General features: G+C 45.1%; 1 pseudogene; it reads left to right on the top strand.

Annotated features, from left to right (window-relative positions):
* Positions 1–10,256: 10,256 nt before the first annotated feature.
* LOC102906596 (GTPase HRas pseudogene) lies at positions 10,257–12,537 on the top strand (annotated as a pseudogene).
* Positions 12,538–13,709: the final 1,172 nt, after the last annotated feature.

Genomic DNA, 13,709 nt, shown 5'->3' with positions numbered 1-13,709 from the left:
TATCAGGTCTGGGAAAGTCAGTGAAACACTGTGTCATAATAAAATTAGAAAGGGAGGGGGGCAAAGGAAGTGGGACTTCAGGGAAAGGAGTTTGCCACAGAGCCTGGTGACCTGTGTTCTATCTCTGGGATAAACAATTTAAAGCAACAAAAGGAACTACTAAGCAAGAAGGGGTGGCACAGGCATTTAATCCCAGCACTCAGGAGGCAGAGGCAGGCAGATCTCTGAGTTCGAGGCCAGCCTGGTCTACAAAGGGAGTTCCAGGACACCTAGGGATATTACACAGAAAAACACTGTATCAAAAAAAAAAGAGAAAGAAGTAAATAAATAAACACTAACAGAAATTCTGGTGTGAACATTTTTTAATTGATTGAAGAAAATATTTTATATTTTTATTTAACTAAAATAGAATCTAAAATCAAGTAATGAATTTCTAAGGGTGTTTTTTGAGACAATCCCACTCTATGGGCCACAGTAGCCTGGGACTAGTACAGATTAGCCTGCCTCAGTCTCCAAAATCTTGTGATTAAGAGCTTGTACTCCAACACCCAGCTAAATGCTTTCTTTTGGAAGATATTTTTACATTTTTATTTATGTTTCTCAGATTGTGTCTGCCTTCTGTGGATGGGTGCCCAAAGCCTAGAAGAGGGTTTCAGAGCCCCTAGAACTGCAGGAATAGGCATTTAAGGGGTTCAGGACCAAGTTTCCAGAAGAGAAATTCCAGCCTTCAAGATCAACAAGCAATCTGTTCATTATGTGTGTGTGTGTGTGTGTGTGTGTGTGTGTGTGTGTGTGTGTGTGTATATGTGGTTAGTCTGCACATGTGTGTGTACAACCCAGGCACGCCCAGGATCCTAGGATGATTGTGAGCCAGCTGGTGGTAGCAAGAATTGAACCAGGCTTTCCTGGTTAAACCATGACTCTGACTCACTGATCCATCTCTCCAGCTCACTGAAAGGAATCAGTGACTGGATGTCTCTAGTCACAGAATTTTCTAAAGTTTTGAAGGTACGCAATGAGAAGTAGCCAAATTGACCACATTAAATTTTACTCAAAAAGCACTTTATTTAAAAAAACATAAATGAAACTATAAAATATCTTTACAAAACATTAAGTACTAAGAAAAGTTCATGGTAACCCAGGCATTTAGCACACACCTGGAATCTCAGCACTCAGGAGGCAGGAGGAGTAAGGCTACAACATAGGGGTCAGCCTGGGCTACATATGTAAACACTGGTTCAGTACAGAGACAAATTCATATAATTATTTCATAGACCATAAAAACTAAGCCAATTAAACTGGGTAAAGAAAAATCTCTGAGGAACTTCTAACTCCTGTTCAATTCTCAGTCAGCAGCTAGTATCCCAGCATTCAGGGGACAAAACAAGTGAGTTCATAAAAATGTCCAGGCACACTTGCTAAAATAGAGTTGGAACCAGTGTCAAAAAATTAAAGTGATCTGAGTGTGGTGGCAGCTTCTGCCTGTTACCCCTACACTCTGTAAGGGGGAGGGAGAAGTGCCAGGAGCTCCAGGAGAGCCCCCCCATATAAGAGACAAAATAATAAATTCCTCAGTCAGGGCACAATTAAGTCGTCATGTGAAAACAGTGTAAAGCAGGAGTGAGCTGCTGACTCTATCTACAAACCAACACAAGGACATGACCTGCAGTACTTAAGACAAAGGGGCACCAAATCCCCAATCCTCACATTCAGAAATGTCCCACATCTTTCTTGCAAATGAGATTTTTTTTTGGCTAACACCAAGGGTTCTTGTTCCAGGGGTGAGAGGGATTGTGTGGAGTCAGGATGTAACTTCAAGGCTGTGAGTGCCCTGAAGTCTTCAGGTTTTCATGGGTTCATTGCAAGAGCTGCTCAGATAATGATCTGGATCTTGAGCATCCTCTGTAATTTAGGCTGCAGCAGCTGTTGGAACTGGACCTTCAGCTGGGGCTCGACCCTCAGTAACTGTGGGAGACAGTCAGGGCTTCAGTTGTTTCAGATTGACCAGGGTCTGTAGCTGCAGCTGGGGCTTGAGAATCAAGCAGGTCCCCTTGAAGATGACAACGGGCACACTCCTGGGTCTGGTAACTATGGAGAGAACTGTCCGGGCCGGGGTTGATTTTGCTAGTCAGCTCACAGTGGATATGCCTAGAGATTTGAAATCTACATTGACAAAGATAAGGACAGTTAAGCAATCAAGAAAATGGGATGACTTAGAAAACATTCACTTTCCACCTATCATAGGCGCTCCTCTGGACTGTCATGAAATTTCTCCCCTTTGTACTTACTTTACCACTGTGGATCTTGATCCAGATCTAGGAGGACAAAGGAGAAGTCAGAGGAAAAACTGAGTGCCCCCAACTGGGCCATATGGTGAACATGCTGGATGGAAAGCTGGCTATAGCCACACACCCACACTCAGAGTTCTGAGGCCTTTGATGTCAAAAAGGAGGTAAGAAGGGAAGACGAGTGAGACTTGACACCAAAGGACTAGGAAGGTTCAGCTAAGACAGTGGTTCTAAAGCTGTGGGTAAGAACCCCTGTTGGAGTTGATGACCCTTCATAGGGGTGGCCTTAGAACATTGGAAAGATCAGATATTTATATTTATGATTCATAACAGTAGCAAAATTATAGTTATGAAATATCAATGAAAACAGTTTTGTGGTTGTGTGGAACCACAACATGAGTTCAAGGATAGCAGCATTATGAAGATTGCAAACCATTGAGATAGAGGATATTTTAGACCCTGGGAGGCAATAATTTGACTTCATTGATGTACCCCAGTTGAATCAGAATTCACGGAACAGCCCCAGATGCACATATATACACATTCTCTAACTGTCCCAAGCTGCCACAAGCAGTAAAGCATCACTGTAGGATTCTGATATGTGTACTGGTAGCTAATGTGAGAGTGATTATTCCAGCTTGAGGAGAGAGGAATAAGAGAGGGTCATACCTGAATTTGTTATGCAATCACAAGAATCTTATCAGCCAGTTCTATGCATTGCTCCAGGCAGGGGTACATGCACTGAATATCAAAATATTCTTGCAGCAAAAGTTTTGTTCCTTGGTGTACACATGGTTTCTTTAGAGTCTTGGGGTTGTCTCTGTGCATTAGAGTGCCCAGAGAACCTTATCAAATATAACTTATTGGGGAACAAGAGGACCTTGGTGGACTTGGGACAACTGGGAACTTTCCCTGTGTTTGAGGACCTGGGAAAGTATTCAACATAGATGCCTATGAAAAGTATGTTCCCCATGTGCTCGTGGGAGCACTTGGGGTTGTGGGGACCTTTCAGGGTCTGGTTGCCATTGGAAACTTGGTAGTATTTGGGTTCCTGGGGACACTAGAGGACTTTGAGATATTAGGAGACAAAATTTCCTTATGCGCTCTTAAATATACAATGGGAAAAAGAAAACACCTTCAATAAATGCTGTTGGCCTTACTGGATGTTGGACTGTAGACAAATGCAAATAGATCCATATCTATCACCCTGCACAAAACTCCAATCCAAGTGATTCAAAGACCACATCATACAACCAGAAACACTGAACCTTATGGAATAGAATGTGGGGGAATAGCCTTGAACTCACTGGCACAGGAGACAACTTTCTGAACAGAACACCAATAGCAGAAGCACTAAGACTGACAGTTAAAAACTGGGACCTCATGTAACTGAAAACCTTCTATGAGAAAAAAGATACCATCAATAGGACCGAATGACAGCCTACTGAATGGGACAAGATTTGCACCAACTGCACATCTGGCAGAGGGCTAATACCCAAAATATATAAAGAACTTAAGAAACTGGACATCAAACTAAATAATATAAATTTAAAAATTAGGTATACATCTAAATAGAGATTTCTCAGCAGATGGATCTCAAATGGCTGAGAAGTACTTAAAAATGTTTGACACCCTTTGTCATCATGAAAATACAAATCGAAATGACTCAGGTATTGCATCATACATCCCTCATAAAGGCCAAGTTAAAAAATACAAGTGATCGCTGGGTGTTGGTGGCATGTGTCTTTAGTCCCAGCACTGGGGAGGCAGAGGCAGGTACATCTTTGTGAGTTCAATGCCAGCCTTGTCTCTAGAGTAAGCTTTGAAACAGCTAAGTCTACAGAGAAACTCTGTCTAGAAAAACAAATACATTTTAAATTAAAAATAGACCTTAAGTGACAGCTCATGATGGCAAGTATGTGAAGAAAGGGGAACATGCCTCCATTCCTGATGGAGACTTGCTCAACTATGTTCATAGCAGCTTTATTCATAATAGTTAGAAAGTGGAAACAACCTAGATGTCGCTAACTAAAGAAGAGGTAGAGAAAATGTGCTACATTTACACAATGGACCATTATTCAGCTGTTAAAAACAAGGACATTATAAAGTTTGACAACAAGTGGATGGAAATAGAAAAAAATCATCCTGGTTGGGATAACTGAGACCCAGAAATACAAACATGGTATGTACTCACTTATAAATATAATAATGTCACAATACATAGCCCCAGAGGCTAAGTAACAAGGAGGGCTCAAAAGGGTATGCATGACAAACTTGTACAGCCACCCTGGAAATCAGTATGGTGGTTTCTCAGAAAATTGAGAGTAAGTCTTCCTCAAGACCCAGCTGTTCCACTCTTGGGCATTTACCCAAGGAATGCTCAATCTTTCCATAAGGACACATGCTCAATTATGTTCATATCAGCATTATTTGTAATAGCAAGAACCTGGAAACAAACTAGATGCTCCTCAACTGAAGAATGGATAAAGAAAATGTGGCATATATACACAATGGAGTACTACTCAGCGGTAAAAACAATGACATCATAAGTTTTGCAGACAAATAAATGGAACTAGAAAATAACATCTTGAGTGAGGTAACCCAGTCTCAGAAGGACAAACATAGTATGTACTCACTCATAAGTGGATACTGTATGTGAAGGAAGGGATGGCCAGACTCCAACCCACAGCTCCAGAGAGGCTAGCTAACAGGGATATACCCTAGGAGGGACACATGGATGACCCAGTGAAGAAGTGGATGAGATCTATATGAACGGATTGGGAGTTGGTGGGGTGGTGGAGGGTGAGAAGTGGGGCATGAAAACATAGGGAAATGGGAGGGTTGAGCTGGAACAGGGACAGAGTGGGAGGGAAGGGAGGGAGATACCATGATCGATGATGACATCATGGGAATAGGAAGAGGCAGGGTGCCATGGAGGCTCTCAGGAATCCACAAGGATGACCCTACCTTGGTCTGCTGGCAGTGGTCCAGAGGGTGCCTGGACTGGTATACTTTGGTGACCAGCCTAGCAAGTAACCTAGCTGTCATCACAGAACCTTTGTCCAGTGACTGATGGAGGCAGATGCAGAGATCTAAGACCAGGCGCCAGGCTGAACTCTGGGAATCCAATTGATGAGAGAGAGGAGGAATTCTGCAGGCGGGGGACGTGGAGATCATGATGGGAAGATGTGCAGAGATGACCGGCCACACTAATAGAGGCCCATGAACTATAGACTAGTAGCTGTGGAGCCCCCATGGGACTGAACTGGGCCCTCTGGATATGGAAGATGGTTGTTTGGCTCAAACTGTTTGGGGAGCACCCAGGCAGGGGGAACGGGATCTGTCCCTGTTGCATGGGCAGGCTTTTTGGAGCCCAGTGACTGTAGTGTGATGCCTTGCACAGCATCACTGGTTCAGTGGGGAGGGCCTTGGACCTGCCTAGGCTCAGTGTGCCGGGCTCTGCTGACTCCCGATGGGAGACCTTGATTTGGGTGATGTGGGGTGGCTAGTGAGGGAGGACTGGAGGGTGAGAGAAGGGAGGAGAGGGATCTGTGGGTATTATGTAGAGTGAGTAGAAAAATTCTTAATAAAGAAAAATGAAAAAAAGAGGATGTGCATGAGTATCCTTGGGAAGGGGAAATAAAAAGATTTCATGGTTGGACTGGGAGTGGGTGGAGATGGGAGCAGGAGGAATCAGGTAGTGGGGAGAGAGTCCTGGGAGAGGCATGGAATTGGGGGTCATTTCAGTGGCATGGTAGAAACTAAGTAAATGAAAACTCCCAGGAATCTACAAGAGTGATCCTAGCAAAGACTCCTAGTAATGTGGACACCTGAACCAGCCAACTTCTGTAACCATTGAAGGAGGAGTGATTGGGACACCAACCTAGCCACAAAAACCTCAACTAGATGTGCTGGGGCAGAACTTGTGGAGTGGACAACCAATGACTGGTGTAGCTTGAGACCCATGCCATGAGACGGAGCCCACACCTGGCACTGTCTGGGGCGGGGCAGAAATCAGATGTGGGAAAGTCCAGAGACCAAGGATAGAGCTGAATATGAACCCAAAAATTAAATAAATAAATAACTCAATGAAATTATTCCTAATGGTCCTCTGCTGTACTCATATACTGGAGCCCATCATAAACATCATCAGAGAGGCTTCATCCAGCAACTGATGAGAGCAGATGTAGAGAACCACAGTCAAACAATAGCTGGATCTCTGGCAATCCTGCAGAAGATGAGGAGGAAGGATTACAGGAGTCCAAGAGGTCAAAAACATGGGCCTCATGAACAACTAACCAGGTCTCATAATTGCTCACAGAGACTGAACCAATTTTTCTACATAAGCTTTTAATTTTTTTTAATGTTTTTGGGCTAAAAAAAGGTCGGTCCATTCTAAAATATTATACTCTGTTTGCATAGTAAGTCCAATAGGGGTATTGGTAGAAGGTAACATAACTAAAATATATTCAAGTTTAGGACTTAATTGATCCAGATATGCCTCAGGTAATCTTTTTTTCACTTGAGTCATTTCTTTCTCTGCTTCAGCTGTTAGATCTCACAGACTATCTAAATCTGAATTACCATGCAAAACTTGAAATAAAGTATTTATTCAGCTGAGCGGTGGTGGTGCATGCCTTTAATCCCATCACTCGGGAGGCAGAAGCAGGCGGATCTCTGTTTGTTTGAGGCTAGCCTGGTCTACAAAGCAAGTTCCAAGAAAGGCACAAAGCTACACAGAGAAACCCTGTCTTGAAAAACCAAAAAAAGAAAAAAAAAAGAAAAAAGAAAATTAATTCTTGAGTAGTCAATCCAGTATTGAGTCATACCCAATTAATATCTCCCAATAATATTTGAAAACCAATAAGAGTTTGCAATTGATGTCTTCTGATCTGAAATTTTGGGGTTGGATTTTTTAAGATTTATTTATTTATTATATATACAACATGTATGACTGCAGGCCAGAAGAGGGCACAGATCTCATTATAGATGGTTGTGAGCCACCATGTGGTTGCTGGGAATTGAACTCAGGACCTCTGGAAGAGCAGTGAGTGCTCTTAACCTCTGAGCCATCTCTCCAGCCCCGGGGTTGGATATTTTTGTTGACTTAATTTAAATTCTAAATAGTTTACAGAATTTCCCCTCTGTATCTTCTCAGGTGTAATCTGTAATCCCCAACAAAGTAAAATTTTTTCTGCTTCAGAAGCAGCCAATAAAATATCATCCATGTAATGGTAATTAATGGATTGATAAAATTGTTTATGAACCAATTCCAGTCAGTGGTTGAGGCACAAAATATGGACACTAAGTTGGACTGTTTAACATTCCTTGCATGAGAATTTTTCATTGATATCTCTTTACAGGCTTGGCATAATTATAAGTAGGTGTTGTAAAAGCACATCTCTGTCTTGTTTTGTAAAGGGATAGTAAAGAAAAAATCATGTGTAGCACGAATCTTAAAAGTTCTTATTAATAAAAACAAACCCGGAGCCAGGTATTGGGGTGAATGCTGAAAGATCAGAGAAGCAGAACAAGCCACAGCTACCTCACCTTGCCAATTCCTCAGCTGATCCTATTTCCTCAGACTGGATGCCTCTCAGCTGAACTGTGCTGCTCAAAAGCCTAAAAGCTTAACTGACTCTAGTTCCTGGTCCTCATGCCTTAAATACCTTTCTGCTCCCTGCCATCACTTCCTGGGACACAGATATCAGAAATGTACTGACAGAGGGGAGAGAACCTGATCTGTGAAATGGCTGTATGCTGCTGTTCCTCCTCTGATCCAGAATGTTAGCTGGGTGGAGATGAGATGGAAGACAGGATTTAGGGCTTTAGCCTGCTGTCTTTTCAGAATGGTGGTTCTCTGAATACTATGCAATGGAAAGCTTCTGTTCCAGTGCCTGCTCATACACAGTTTGTGTTCAGAGACTACATAGGTTACATGTACTGGCTACACAGATGAGATGGCTTTCATACTTTGTGCCGAGACATTAAAGAAGGACACTGACTGTCACCAGGGCTGGTGATGCCTGGGTGTGGGCTTGGAGGGATGTGAAGGTCCTGAGCAGCTGCCTAGCAATTTCACTCAGAGACTTGCCCTGTACTAGGATCTTTTGTCTGACAAATTGAATTGCTGCACTTTATTGTTTTGCTCCAGGATTATTTTTGGCCTCTTATTTAATGATTTTTTTATGTGAGAGTATGTGTGCATGTATATATGCATGTATAAGTGCATGCATATGACTGCCTACGTATGTGTACATATATATATATATTCATACCTCATTGATTATGCTTTATTTTATATACTCTTCAAGGTCTTGACTGAAAGAAAGGATAAATATAGAAATATGATATGAGTAGGAAAGTAGTCAGATGATCCTCCCTCACAGATGATATTGCCCCACATGTCACAAATCCTAAAGACTCGTCCAAGAAAATACTTAGACCTCATAAGTCCTTTCTGCAAGGCAGCACTTTCAAATGACAACAATGAACATGTTGAGAAAGAAATAAGAAAAACTGCTGTTCACAATAGCTTAAAATGTAATAGGGGGGGGCTGGAGAGATGGCTCAGCGGTTAAGAGCACTGGCTGTTCTTCCAAAGGTCCTGAGTTCAATTCCCAGCAACCACATGGTGGCTCACAACCATCTGTAGTGAGATCTGGTGCCCTCTTATGGTCTGCAGGGATACACGCACACAGAACACTGTATACATAATAAATGAATAAATCTTTAAAAAAAATGTAATGGGACTAATGCTTTGAGCCACAGAAATAAGAAGTAATTACTCAGCTGGCACTGACAAGGCTAACCCAGCAGAGCCCCTGGTTAAAGCCAAAACTTAAGGAGTTTTGGTGATATTGGCTTTTGAATGGATTCGCTGTTTCCTGAAGTAAATTTCTTGTGTGCTTTGTAGCCTTCCCATCTGATTCTTTCCCCAAGAATTTCTAACAATGTGATTGATCATTTATTGGGCACAACTTCCCCTATACATTTACGGTATTTGGATAACATCCCCAGCTGTGTATGGAAACAGTCACACAGTCAATACTTGTTTCCCACAACCAGGTCTTTGTTCCTTTCTCCAATAAAAACTTAGACATCTGCCTTCTTGCAGTTATCTTCATTGGCAGATATTTGGTAAGTGTTAAGTGTCCAGGCAAAAGTATCTCATTTGAGACATTTGCAGACACCCAAGGATATAGAATTCCAACATGTCTGAATGTGTTGATTCTCAGCCTTTAGGTAGATAGGGAGCAAATGTGCCCTGGGCTCACCCCACCTGGAGATAGGAAATTGCTGCCCCACACATAAACAACCACTTGGGCCTGGAAAGGGCATCTAAGAGGTGAACCTGCTACTGTAAGTTTCAGAATCCAGTATACTTTCTAGCTGTTTTCTTAACACCTATCTTTTACACACAGATAAATATAGTTCCCACCCTCATCAAAAAAGCTTTTGTAACATATGGAGACTATCACAAAGTCCCACATCTGGTCAAAATGCAGAGAATTGTGGGGCACATAGGATGACATGAGCTACAAAGACGGTGCTGAGAGGAAGTTAGCCCAAGTTGTTTACACAGAGATTAGATACAAAGATCAGGAGATGACGTCAGTGCATAAACAGCTCGTAAACAAAGAAATGAGCATAGGGTGACCTTTCAAACGATTGGTTGGTTCCTTCCACCTCCTCCCAGGGTTCTGAGGTTTTCTGCTATGAAAGAGGCTCACTGCCTAATAATAAATGAGTTCTTGCTCGACTTGACTCCCCACTGCATCTGATTGTCTCCTGGTAAGAGAAAGCCTGGGAAACGGGCGAGTGGTGCACTTACCTTTCCTCGGTTCCAGGCCACCTCTTCAGAGGTGACCTAAGTTCCCGGTGGAGTAAGACCCCACGTTGGGCTCAAAAGCACAATTGGCCAGGGCAAGAGGTCTTCAAAGGTATGTGAATCCCTCAGTATGGGTAATGCAACCTCCTCAAGTGGTAAGTCAGCCCTCAAGGCCCTGCATTATATATTTAAGTCTAGAGGGCTCGCAATTTCTAAAAGTAATGCTATTGCCACCTGGGAGACTATAATTCTCCTTGCCTCTTGGGTGCCTAATGCCAACCTTTTCTCCTGCAGCATCTGGGCCTGAATGCAAAAGCTGGCAAGAGAAAGGGAGAAACATTTAGGCATACTGCCGCCCCTGGGCTTCTACCCTACTATCACAGCTCTTAAGGCAGCTTTTCACACAGATTCTCTGCCACCCAAAGAGTCAAAGAGGGGGAATGATTCTCCCCAAGGGTTAGAAAAGAAAGAAAGAAAGAAAAACAGTCCCCCTCCTGGGGGCTAAAAAGAATGGGGAAGGTTCTGAGAGGAAAAAATTGGGGCAAATTCTGTGAGGAGTGTGAGAGATGTGCAGAGAAGTATACAGTAGAGGTTAAAGCAAAAGTAATACACTGAGCCTGAGCCCTGTGCCCCAAGGGATTCTGGCCCTCCACCTTGGGACCCTGGGGTTGAGGCATTAAGGAGAGAACTCCACGATATGGACCCCTACAACCAGCCCCTCACTGGGAGGCATGGGCCAGGGGAAAACTTGGCCCCCCGGCCCTAATAGACCTCTAGAGTGGTGCCCCTGGGACGCTAAAGATCGCAAAAAACTCTGCAAAGCAGTAGTGGAAGATGGAACAGGCCCTCCATGGGCTCATATCTTACTACAGGACATTGCCTGTAATCCCCGTGTCTCAGAGGACTGGTTAGATCTGATCAAGGTCGTCTTTCCAGAGCCCACTACATCTTCTCTAAGGAGGAATGCCAGACCAGGGCAGAGGCCAACTGGGCAGCCAACCCCCCTATCCCTATCACCTATGACATGCTATTAGGTACAGCTGAAGGGTACTTTACGGGGGTCCAACAGGCAGTCATGCAAGGGCCTTACTGAGATCAGGTTAGACAAGCAGGGCTTGCAGCCTGGAGCACATTAGGTGAAGGGCCTACTGAATCTCCATAGCAGGGGGAAGACAAAAACCCAACGAACCCCTACAGGAGTTCATAGATAGAGTCCAACGCAGTATGTAGTTAATTTCCCCACTCACGGTTGCCCTCAGGGGATTACTGGAGGAATGGGCATGCTCCATACAACATATGAGGAGGGCATTCTGGGCTCTCAGGATTTCTGTCTGAGGGAAACCACCATGCCGACGAGCTGGCATCAGGACCTAGGATATTGACCTTAAAAGATAGTTCATAACTGCAAGGCATGCCAGCCCTTCCTAAAGGTACCCCCTTTACAAACATAGGGAGTTAACCCCAGAGACCCAGAGCCAAATATTCTCTGACAAACAGATATTACCCATTTTTACATGCTTTAGCAAACAAATATATTTTTGTTTCAATAGAACAGAAAGGGGAATTAGCCACCATATTCAGTTACTCTGCATGCTACGGCCATGGTGCTCCAGCCTCGGGGATACAAGGACGCCTGTGCTGGGCCCCAATCAGGGCCTTCTGCTCCCCAGTGACCCCTTTGTTCCCCTTGTGGGGCAGGAGCTCCTGGAGTGGCAGTCCCTATAGAAGTGATGACAGGATACAAGTGGTGGTGTGGGAAAGAGTGCCCTGGCCATCCAGCTGATCCAGAACCATTTTGTGGACAAGTTATGACCCCACCATAGAGAACTCCTATCGGAAACAGGTGGTCATAGATGGGGAGACATGTCCGCTGGACATCTTAGACCCAACAGGTCAAGAGAAGTATAGTGCCGTGCAGGACCAGAACATGGGCACACGGGAGGGTTTCCTCTGTGTGTTTGCCATCAACAATACCAAGTCCTTTGAAGACAGTGATCACTACAGGGAGCAGATCATGTGGGTGAAAGACTCAGACGATATGCCAATGGTGCTGGTGGGGAACAAGTGTGACCTGACAGCTTGTTCTGTTGAGTCTCAGCAGGCCCAGGACTTTGCCTGCAGCTATGGCATCACGTACATTGAAACATCAGCCAAGACCCAGCAGGGTGTGGAGGATGCCTTCTACATACTGGCATGTGAGATTCAGCAGCACAAACTGCAGAAGCTCAATCATCCTGATGAGAGTGACCCTGGCTACATGAGCTGCAAGTGTGCGCTATCCTGACACCAAATGGCAGTACTCCAGCTGATGGCTATCCAGCTCTTCCTGGCTCTGGCTGCAGCCCAGAGGGACCCACACCAACCTCAGTGGGTGACCTGGGTGCTGATCAGTGCTGGCAATGGACCCTGGACAGAGGATCCTGGGACACTGAGGATTGGTCTCCTTTTTCATAAAGAACTCCAGTTCTCCCAAGTCCCCTAAGCTTGGTACCCATAGTGGGTATGGCCTTCTCTCCCCAGAGGTCTCATCCCCATACCCACCACTGCCCCCACATCCTCTGATCTCCCCCTCTTCCCAGCAGCACCATCTGACACTGGCCCCAGGAGAGCTCTACCGCCTGCCTCCAGTATTCGCTACCACTTCCCAGGGCCCCACTGCTGGCTCTTCAACATCCTCGGAGCGTAGGGACAATGGTGACTATATCAAGACGGCCTTTGGTGTGGCCACACCCCATCTCTGAGACCCCCTGTTCTTCCACCAAGGCCCTCGCCCACATGGCCAGTGGCAAAAGTGATGCCCAGCATCCCAGGGCTGGGGCTAAAGCTGTTTTTGCTGCCTCTGCTCTTGGGTGAAGCCCTGCTGGGCCTCTACTTCTCAAGGGATGCTTACTGGGAGAGGCTGTATGTGGACCAGCCAGCTGGCACACCTCTGCTCTATGTCCCTCCTGTGCAGGATGACCCTAAAGAAGTCCCAGCTTCCGCCTGGGCAAGAATCTCTCTAGCGCCTTCTGCACATGGCTGCATGAGAATGATTGGCTCTACATCCTTGAGGACACTGACCTTCTCTACCTCAACCAGGGCCTGGTCCACAGTTCCTGGTAACAGCTTAGCATTCACAATAGTGGCTTCCCCTTGCTCACCATCTTCTTCCAGGTCTCCCTGGGGTTCGCAACCCAGTGGGAGGACAAATGCCAATGGCCAGGCTGTGCCCATATGCACGTCTCATTCATCAGTGACTCCTTCCCAGCATGTAGCTCCCTCAAATCCCATGACCTCTACATCCTGGAGACAGACCTGTCCTTCTGCATCAGGGAGAACAGGTGCCCTGGCACCTTCTACCCGTTACACCTGTTACCTGTGCAGTTCTTTTGCCCCAACATCAATGTGAAGGCTCTTGGAAGGGGAGAGTCTACCCTTTCATTGCAGCCCAGAAAACTTGGAGGTGAGCACTCGCTGGGCCCTGGACTGGGAGCTTCAGGGGAAGTATGTGCTGGTGGCCGAGTGCATGGTGGACACTGGAGCCAACAAAGAGAAGGTGACTGTGTGCTTCCCGGTGACCATGTATGACGAGGATGACTCAGCACCCATGT

The sequence above is a fragment of the Peromyscus maniculatus genome, chromosome 1 (assembly GCF_049852395.1).
Source record: "Peromyscus maniculatus bairdii isolate BWxNUB_F1_BW_parent chromosome 1, HU_Pman_BW_mat_3.1, whole genome shotgun sequence".
Taxonomy (NCBI): domain Eukaryota; kingdom Metazoa; phylum Chordata; class Mammalia; order Rodentia; family Cricetidae; genus Peromyscus; species Peromyscus maniculatus.
Note: the sequence above shows the minus strand (reverse complement) of the source record. Positions and strands in the feature narration are given on the sequence as shown.